This window comes from Tenrec ecaudatus, chromosome 2 (genome assembly GCF_050624435.1).
Source record: "Tenrec ecaudatus isolate mTenEca1 chromosome 2, mTenEca1.hap1, whole genome shotgun sequence".
NCBI classification, from domain to species: domain Eukaryota; kingdom Metazoa; phylum Chordata; class Mammalia; order Afrosoricida; family Tenrecidae; genus Tenrec; species Tenrec ecaudatus.
The window spans coordinates 117,096,256-117,106,416 of NC_134531.1; the positions used below are offsets into that span (position 1 = coordinate 117,096,256).

The 10,161-nt window shown below is 47.6% G+C and overlaps 1 pseudogene; it reads left to right on the forward strand.

Annotated features, from left to right (window-relative positions):
* The first annotated feature begins 4,121 nt into the window (after positions 1–4,121).
* LOC142440079 (developmental pluripotency-associated protein 4 pseudogene) lies at positions 4,122–5,112 on the forward strand (annotated as a pseudogene).
* The last annotated feature ends 5,049 nt before the right edge of the window (positions 5,113–10,161 follow it).

Consider the following 10,161-nt stretch of genomic DNA (forward strand, 5'->3'; position numbering starts at 1 on the left):
TTTCCCCCACTCTGAACTCCTTCAGCACTTAGAGCCTTACTGTGGCGCTTAACACAATTACACACTCTCGTTCCATACACTAACGTTTTGTAGATCCTGTCTCCGCAACCATTTCAGCTGTTGCTTTGTCTTAGCACCAAATCCAGCAGGCATTTTTCTTCTGAACAGTAGTACTAGATCGATTATTTTAAACTGGGTTGATGAGAGAAACACAGTCCTGCACTTCGGGCATTTTCCCCATTAATGGAGTGTCCTGACTGCAGAATTGTGTCGCTAGGTGGTCTTGGCTAACTTGGGAGAACAATATGAGTACTATTTTGAGGCTGCCTAGCATGTTACCTAGGTGGTAAGAGTAATAAGCTTGCCTGCTAACAGGTGGCATGGTTAATGAAGTTACCTGCTAACAGGTGGCATGGTTAATGAAGTTACCTGCTAACAGGTGGCATGGTTAATGAAGTTACCTACAAACAGGTGGTGTGGTTAATGTGCTTGCCTGCTGAAGGGGTTGGAGGACTGAGTCTACCCAGAGATGTCTCTAACGAAAGGCCTGGGAAGCTGCTTCCGAAATCTCCACCAGTAGAAGTTCCACAGCTCCACTCTGACGCCTGAGTGAGCATTGGCTGGAGAGCAACTGACTTTCAGCAGGTCACCTTGGCCACATGCTATCCTTCCCCTACTTAGAATCGCTAGTTACAGCGAGTGAAAATAGAGCTCACCCAGCTAAATCTGAATGGCAGACACACAATGCATTTTTTTTCAAGTATGATGAATTCTGAAAAAACTTAGTGTTTGTTTATCTAAAACTCTAAGGTAACTGATGCCCTTTGTTTTCTTTGGCAATCTTCTCTCTCCTTCTTAACGGTCACAGTTTGGATCAATCTTCCGGCACGGTAGTTAAAGCTAATAGCTCTCATTCACTGAGTCCATATTAGGTGCTAGCCCCAGTACTGGGAACTTGGAATAAGACACTCAGGAATCCTTGCAATAGCCTTGTGACATGGGTGTGATTCCCTTCAAAGGAGACGTGGAAGCACCGCAGCTCCATCGCCACCCAGAGATTAAACAACATGTTCAGGGGCACATGACTGGATACCAAAGAGCCAGGATTCAATCGTGGCTCTCAGCCCACCACTCCTTACTGCACTGCCCGTCAAACCCAACACCAAACCCGTTGGTTCCCAGTTGATTCTGACTCATGATGACTGAGAGGAAGTGGTTCTTCCGATTTCTAGAATTACTTTCCCTTCATCCCCCACTACTGTCGTCATTGGGCTTCAGAACAAGCCATTGCACTCCCTCTCTGAAACAGAATGGTTGGTCTAAATAAGCAGTAGAGCCAAAGAGCTACAATTCCAGGCTCAGAGTTCCGGGCTGGCCCGCCCATGTCTGATTACCCCCTTCTTCAGGTAATTGAGGCAGGAAATTTTGTTTTGCACATTGTGCAGTGAAATTGGCATCCCTAGACTATAAAGTCAGGTGGAGGGAGGTACTTGAAGCCCTTAGCCCATGGTGCAAAGACAGGGGCACCCGCTGAACATTTCCTGTCTCTCAGATAGCTTCTGAACAAGCGAGGGCCACGAGTGATAGAACGTTCACTGTAGACTACCTGTTGTCTCTACTAAAACAGCCTTCACTACTGCCAGTACCATGTATGTGTCTGTGTCTGTGACTTAATCAGGAAAACTAAATGCAACACCCACAGAATGGTTAGTTCCACTCTGTGGCATTCTCCTGTGACAGGTGCATGCAATCGGGAGACAGTCTTTAAAACCATCTGTGTATGTGTTACAGAGTATTTATATCTACCCCATAGGGTTTTCTCGATTATAATATTTATGGAATCAACTGGCAGGCCTTTCTTCCACAATACGCCTGAGTGGGTTTGAACTGCCAACCTTTAGGTTAGTAGATAAGACACTACCCACAAACCAGAAGAAAACACATAATTTAACATTTCATTTAAAATATATATCTACATATGATTTAAACATACTTTTACTGTCATATAAGAGATTCTTTTTCCCCAAGCGTAAGAAAAGCAGAGGCAAATTGTCACATTTATGAAATTCGCTATTTTCAAATGATACTGGCCAATTTTAAATCTTCTGTCTGCCCTTCCCTCCCTTCCCCACAGACCCACACATTTCACCCCACCCCAAGATATAAAAAATATCTATTTTCAAGAAAACTTTGCAGTGGGCACAACTTAACATTACCACCCCAATTTAGATTTCAGCTGTGTGAGCAACTATCTATTCAGCCTTCTGAAACAGCTCATTTGGTGGTATTTTTGTTTTGGTCCCAGGAGATGTTTAAGACTTTACATTAGTCTAGTTTTGAGGATTTTCTAAACTTAATTATTTCAGATTAGAGGTGCCTTCTTGTTTTAAAATTGTATTTGTGAAAGCTCTTGAATGGTTTTTGTGCCTGGGAATGTTCAAAGTTAAAGTAATTTACTAAGTAAAGGTACCGTTACCTGTTTTGCTATCAAAATTAAATATCAGCATTCCAAAGCCCTTTCCTCTTACTTTGCTCTAAACATGATACCCTAGACTGCTGGAAATGTGTGTGTGTGTGTGTGTGTGTGTGTGCGCGCGCACAATGTATCGTAAAAACAGTGTTTGTTTCAAAATGTCAAACACTCAGGGAAGTATAGAGAATAAATTTAACAAAGAATCAGATATTTAACCATCTTTTAAAAATCAAATCATACAATTTACCTTAATTCCATGTATTTTGTTTCAGAGTTATTTAAGATTTCTAATGTAAATATGCTCTGCCCAATCCATTATTTCCCCTTTTCTACCAAATATTAATCACTAATCTGAATTTCATGTTTACTATTCACATGCATAGTCTATAGTATAATTTATTATACTATACTTTATCCATATTCATAAAACTTCCAAAGTATTATTTTTAGTGTCTTCAAATTTGAAACAGTATCGTAATGTAAGTAAATATCTTGGTACAATCTGTTTACCAAAAACGTATGCGTCAAGAGTTTGCCTAGCGCACACACAAAGTTGTACTTCATTAACTTTTAAAACATTTTTAATGGATATAGCTGTTGTGATAGGCTCAGTGAGAACGTTGCAGAGCAAACTCGTTTTGCGATCAACAGTGCACACACGTTCTGTTTCTTGATATGGGCTGCAATCCCCTCAATGTAACAGCACTCCTCCCTCTCACTGCCTGGCCGCTCGGTCTCCATTTGTCTTTCTTCCCTGCCCCACTGGCTTCCTGCCGTCTGAGCCTTGCTGGGGACCAGCTTTGCCCTTTTGGTCTCGGATAGTTGAGTGTCTTGAGGAGCGCATGCCTGATGCTATGACTCACTTTACAGGCCTTCTGTCTGGCTGGAAGGCCCGTTGGCCGGGGTGTCACAAGCTGAGCTGCTAACCACCAAGTCAGCAGTCCAAACCCACCCGCTGCTCCTGGGAGAGCTGAGGTTTCCGCTTCCACGAAGATTTACAGAGCAGGTCTACTCTGTCCTACAGGCTTATTGTGACTCCGAATCAAGTTGGTGGTGGCGAGTTGATTTTGGTTTGGTTGGTTTATTGCCGGCTTAAGAAGCCCTGATGGGGTGGTTAGGTAAATGTTCGGCTGCTAACCACAGGGGAGTGGTTCAAACCCACCAGCTGTTCTGCAAGAGAAAATGAGGTTGCCTGCTCCTGTCAGATTCATAGCCTTGGGAACCAGCACGGCCAGAGACATCAGAGACTGGCGCCGAGACTCAGAAATGCAGTGCCGAGCCTATGGATGACCCCTCCTCTGACCTGAGACCGTGGCACTGAGGGACAGTCTCAGGGAGCTCAGCTTCCTTGAACTTGGAGCCCAACGCCAAGGGAACACAGGCCTCAGAGGCTGAGACCTTTGAGAGACGTGACTGCTCGCTGAGGAGACCAATGACTATATTATGGCTGGACGCTAAGCCTGACTGGTGGTAGGTAACCTGTTAGCTTCCCTAATAAACCATCGTAACGGATTTTCTGGTTACCTAGCTGTGCCCACACAACGAACTACGAGTCAAGGAAATGGTGGAACTCCACAGAGAAGCCCGCAGAAGAGTGTGTGGCTCTCAGCTTTGAACCAGTGTCAGAACCTGACAACTACTGTGGGCCACAAATGAACCAAGCACGTCGTCAACTGTACAAACCAGTGGGTCTCGAGTGACTAAATGGAAAAAGATTAAAAAAGAAAAAGAGAATTCGCAAAGTGATGACAGCTTGAAACCCCGCAAGAAGATTCCGATTCCTCCAGTACCATCAAAAGTGCCGCCAGTTCCCAGGTTCACCAAAACACTCTGCCGACCTGGTGCCATCCAGTCAAGCTCAGCACCAAAGGCCAGAAAGTAGATGCACATAAGCGACTATGTGAACGTGCTTCCCAGTCAGAATAATTTTCCTGCCACAGCAACGGAAGCCAAGATCCAGGCACAGCTCAAAAAATTAAATGTGGCCAAATCAAATCGAGACGGTTTGCAGAAAAAGAATGTGTGTCCCGAAGGGACTGGCCCTCCTGAAGTGGCTCCTTCCTCTGAAGACGGGGCACCTGCCTTGGAATGTGCTCTCCAGCAGGCCGTCAATGCAGTTGACGACACGGTGATGCAGGCCACAAGCTCCACCCGTGGGACTGGGCTGGCCTCCGGGTCAAGAACTGCAGGTGGAGCTAGACGAATCACCACAGGAGACTGATGCTGTCAGGTGGTGTGTGGGACGTGGGAGAAGTCTCCCTGCAAACAGAAGTGGCTGGGTTCGGTTGTAGTTTCATGCTGGACAAGCCTGGGTCCCTGAGAAACCAGGGAGACTGAGTGCTCTCTTCTTGAAACCTGCCTGCAGTTCTCCACCTCCGAATATGGAAGACAATCTGCTGCGTCCCAAATGTGTCCAGAGGAACACGGTGTCGAAGGAAAGCCTCAAAGTGAGTCGAGTACCTGGGGAAAGGACACTTCCAAGATTGCAATTAATAAGTGACATCAGGTCCCTCTGGGCTTCCGTCCACGCCCTCCCGTGTTCCTGCTTGTGGTCTACACAGGCTGCCTGGTGTGGAGTCACCTTTTGTATTCTGGGCTGTGAAGTCAACCCCAGTTTTGCTTGCTGCTTCCTGAGTTGAGATACAGAAGACACTGATGCTTAAACTGGATACAACTTTACAAATTACCATACATCCCAGCTAAGAAAAGAACATAAATATTTCGAAGTCCACCAATTCCAACATTTCCTTGCCCTTCTGAAGTATAAATGGCTTAGGCTGAGCATCAGCTTCCGGTGAGCCTTGTGCCCAAGTCCCTGAAGACAAGATCACTAAGTTTGCTTCTGTGCTGAATTTCCCTTGCCTGAACACTGATTTTAGGAGCTGTTCCTTTCTAACTGTAAGTTTAATGACTTCAAGTTGTTGAATATTTAAGACAAAAATACGTAATATTCTTAATATAGAAAACATTTTTTCCAAAATATCTGTAATTTGGCTCAGGTAGCATTGTTCTCACCATTGTCATCACTGGTAGCCGATCTGTGGCTTTCTGCTCTTGATAAAGTTTAAAGGTAACTTCCCAACCATCAGCACAATGTACTGAAGTTATATTGCCCTTGGGTACTTCATCCTTTGTATGTTAGGGACCAAATACGTGAATTATTAGCTGAAATTCTTAACTTGTAAGGATTAAAGCAAAAAATAAATAAATTTCTCTCTCTTTTTTGAAGAAAAGAAAAGATTTAAAGCCTTGGAAACCCTATCAAGGGTGACTATCAGTCAGAGTCCACTTGGTGATTTGGCTGGTTGGGATATGGTTTGACTGGGAGATGAGCCCCAGGGGCTGGTTTAAGTTCCAGGTTTGAAGGGCGTTCCACCAGTGTCTTTCAGACCAGTGAGCGTGATTTTCTTCTTTATAATTTTGAAATGGGTTGTATATGTGTGGGTATCTGTGTTTCCCCTCTCTGCTCAGGACCTTCTGTGACACTCGGTAGTGATAACCAGATGCCACCAACTTAGTTGCTTTTATGAATTGAATTATGTCAACTTGGCTAAGCCATGAATCTCAGTACATTATCATCCCCATTTCGTGATCTGCTGTAATTAGCCAATGTGTTGTAAATATAAACCTCTATGGTGGTAACGAGGCAAGATTCAGGGAAATTATGTAAATAAGGCAGGATGCAATCTTCAGGGTTAGGCTGTACTTCAAGTCAATCAATGCCTTGGGAGATATAAATGAAATTTTAAATACCACCTGGAAAGAAGAGCCAGAAATGAGCACATCCCTTAGGCCCAGGATCCTGAAACTGAGACCCTCCCAGACTCAGGGGGAAGATTGTTGCCAAGGCACATGGAGATCTTAAAGGAACACAGATGTCAAAATCAGACAAGGGCCTTCCCTCAGAGCTGCGGGAGAAAGCCTTCCCCTGGGGCTGGTGCCCAAACTTCAGAGACATAGTCTCTTAAACCCTGAGAGCATGCATTTGCTAACACGATCCATTTGTATCTCTGTTAGAATAGCACCGCTTAAGGCAGCTGCCTTCAAGTGCATCCCACCTCCTGACAGCCTCATGGGTGTGCAGGGCAGAACTACTCCATTGGGTTTCTAAGCTGTGACCTTTTCAAAGCAGATCTCCAGGCCTGGCTTCCAAGGCTCCTCAGTGCAGGTCTGGCTAGATAACCTCAAATAAATATGCTACCAATGAGGGGACTGTTGTCTGTTGTCGTTATGTGCCACCGAGTCAATGCTGACTCATAGCAGCCTTATGTACAATAACCTACTGCCCGTCCTGCACCATCTCACAGTGGTTCTCATTTCAGTGTTGCCGCGGCGGTGTGGCTCGGTCTTGATGAAGGCCTTCATCGTTCTCAATGGCCCTCCACTTTTCCACTAACTTTTGGGAGTCCCCTGTGCCCTGTATTCCTTTGAATCAAATCCCCATATGATTCTAAAGACAAGGTGATGGTGTGAAGATGGTTTTTAAAATTAAGGAAGCAAATCTTTCAGTATATGGAAACAGCTTCCGGGCAGTTTGGAAAGAGGGCCGTGTTTAATGCCCTAAATTGATGATAGTTTTAGAACGCTCTCGTTTTTCTTTTATTCCAAAGAGGTGAGTTGCAAAAGAAACCTGTAAGCAACACTGACCATTTTAAGGTAGAAAAAGTTAAGGCAACCCATTGACATTGATTGTCAAGCCTCTTGGCAATTAGGATAAGTATGGAGCTGTTCTCATAGGGAGCGGTACTGTTTGAGAAGCAGGAGTACAATGGGAGAGATCACTGTATACTTTAAATATTAAAGCAGTCATCACAATAGAGTCAACTCCACTGATCAAGTTTGTCATGTGGGTTTCAGTTTACCCTGACATAAAAGGCTCACCTCTCACAGTCAGAGAACACACAATCACTTAATAGCATTTCCCGCAGACAGGTCACAAGCTCCTGCCACTGGGAAGGGCAGCAAGTGGATGTGAAGGGGAACTTCTGATCTTCCCTCTTCAAAACCTTTAGTCATGCCTGAATACTATGCAGGGAACATGTGTTCATGCATGGCTTCTAGACCATCTAAAGTCCTGTATTTTAAATTAGTTCACTTGCAGAGTTTGAGAAGTTCAGTAGGCAGTCGAGACAACATTTGGGCAAAAAGGGAAAGTATGATGATGGCCAACCGGTCAGTGTGAACTGAGAGGGGAGGAAAGGAAGCGGGGAGATGACAGGCCTCCACTCTCCTTTAACTTGGGGTAATTAGACCGGTTTCACATCAGTCATTACATTACAACCCTGAACTACTAAGTGGAACCTAACACCTGAGAGGAAAAGAAAGCAAGTCAAACTCGAGTCTACCATTCCATGACTGACCCTTAAGAGAGGTATTCAGAGTTCAATTTCTGCACGATCACACACCAAACAGTGGTTTGGGATGGAATTCTGTGTGGGGCATGAGGAGAAGAGGGCAGGGCAGGGCATCCGCAGGGTTGAAGTGGGGAGAAGACTGCAACGGCTCTTACTGAGGAGGCGAGGTGGGGAAGGCAGAAGGAACAACCCATCCAGGTTCCTATGGTGAGAGCCTGCTTTCCCACCTCAGAGGTTTCAGTTTCACCGGGAGCCCTGGGGGGGGGGGGGCGGCTCTCTGTCTTTTGAAGTCAGTTAAGACTGCTCCTATGTCTGCTGAGATAAAGATAAGAGAGTCTGCCTAGGAACTAAAAATCAACTAAAACACAAGACAACTGTGTTTTGCACTTGCTGTTGATTCTAGTGAACACACTGCCAGTGAGAGGCTTTTCACAATAAAATAATTTCCGAGCCACACGGGTTCGCTGATGGTGCTAGAGCTTCATAACCAACCACCTGGAATGTTGTTAACACAAAAACCCTGGATCCCTTCCCTGAACTAGTCACTCCAAATTTCAGGAGGTTGTGTGTCACAGCCAACTTCAATTCTGCCTTACTTTGAAGGATGTCTGATGACTACACACCTAAACTCTTCCATGACCCCATTCCCGAAGCCACCATGAAAGGTCCATTTATTTTGCAATAATAATGGTTCTTTTAAAAGGTACTCTCTGTTTGTGCCCCTCGGAATTCCCAAATAGAAACTTACTCGTTATTGGACACGGCTCTTAGATCTGGGCAACTGGGTTCCTGTTGTGGGCCCGATGTTGCCTTCGGACAACACTTCCTTCTGGAGTTTTCTTGGGATGGCAAGGATTTCCCACTCCAAATCTCCAGACCACTGCGTTTGCTGCCTGCTCTGTGCACACCTGGGACATGGCCCAGGTGGAAGGGTTCTACGAGGTGCCCTAGGCCTGGGAGTGGCCAAGCAGCAACTACTGAGGCGCCCAGGCTGTGGGATGAGCATGGTTCTTCAAGGTGTTAGAGCAAAGCAGAGGGGAACAAGGCCCCCAGGCTTCCATATGTGCTCTTGGTGCCAATGAGTGGGCGCCCTTTGGCACAGCCATCACCTTCAAAATGTCCGTTAGTATTCTATTTCGGCGCCTGTGCTAAATAGGACAGAATACAGGAAGGTGTGTGGTTCGCTTTGGAAGATGTAGGCTGGGAGTGCACTTAGCAGGCTCTCCAGCTCTGAGAACCGCAGGACCTTGTGGTCTGAAGTTACAACGAGGGTGCACTTCATATATCTGCAGAGTCAGGGCTGGGGGCGGGGGCAGGGGGGGGGGCAAGTGCATTCTGCCTGCACAATCATCCTTCTCCCTTTCAATGGCCGTGTGAAGGGAGCGTGTTTCTGTCCAGGCCATCGCCTTCAGGAAGCTGCGTTTCAGAATGCAAACGCAGAAGCCATTTCCCATTCTGGATGCCTGGCAGCCCCGACGGGAGGGCGCGGCGGGTTCCGGGTAGCTTCTGCATTTCCCCAAGCCTCGCCTCTACGAAGCACTTAGGGCCGCCAGCTCTTGGGGGCAGTTTCTCGTGAGCATCTCTGAACCCAGCCTGCCCTCCAGCAGGGCTCCAGGCTACAGCGGCCCAGGGCGTGGTCGCGCGGCGCCCGGACGGCGCCAGCCCGGCTGCTGGACACCTAGGTGCTGGCTGCGCCCCAGCTCTTCCATCCTCCTCCCTTCGTCTCCGCTCCAAAGGAAGGCGCTTGCAATGTGCCCGGCCTGGGGCAGGGGCTATGGCTCTACATGGGCTCCTATTCACCCGCCACATGCGAAAAGATCCCCGACCCACCCCCGCGCCTGCGGCTTGTCCCCTGTCGCTTATCCCTTCCCCTTGGAAGAGAAGGGAGATCGCCCGCTCCAAGTCACCACGCTCAGCCGCCCGGGCTGCCTCCGGAGCGCTTCCTCCGCACCCCCCAGGCCCGCTCCCCATCTTCGCACGCGGGGCACCCGCCCTTCGACCTCCTCCGAGCCCCCGCTGCCGCCGCCGCCCAGCTGGCCCCCCACACGTCTGAAGCTGGACCCCCGGGCTCATTTCAGAGCTGCCACGCGCAACCAATAAAAGGCTTCGGCTGCGAAGCCGGGTTTCTGAAAGCGCAGACCCCTAGGGGGTCCAGACCCCGCCCCTCCCCGGCTGCCTAGGGGACCCGACGCGCAGCGCCCCGGGCCAGGTGGGCGCCCAAGGCTGGCACCGCGCGCGCGCCCGGCCCTTACCTTGCCTTTGACCAGCAAGTCCATGATGTAGCCAAATTCACTTAGCTCGCCGGACTCGGACATGGTTACGAGCCTTCACGAA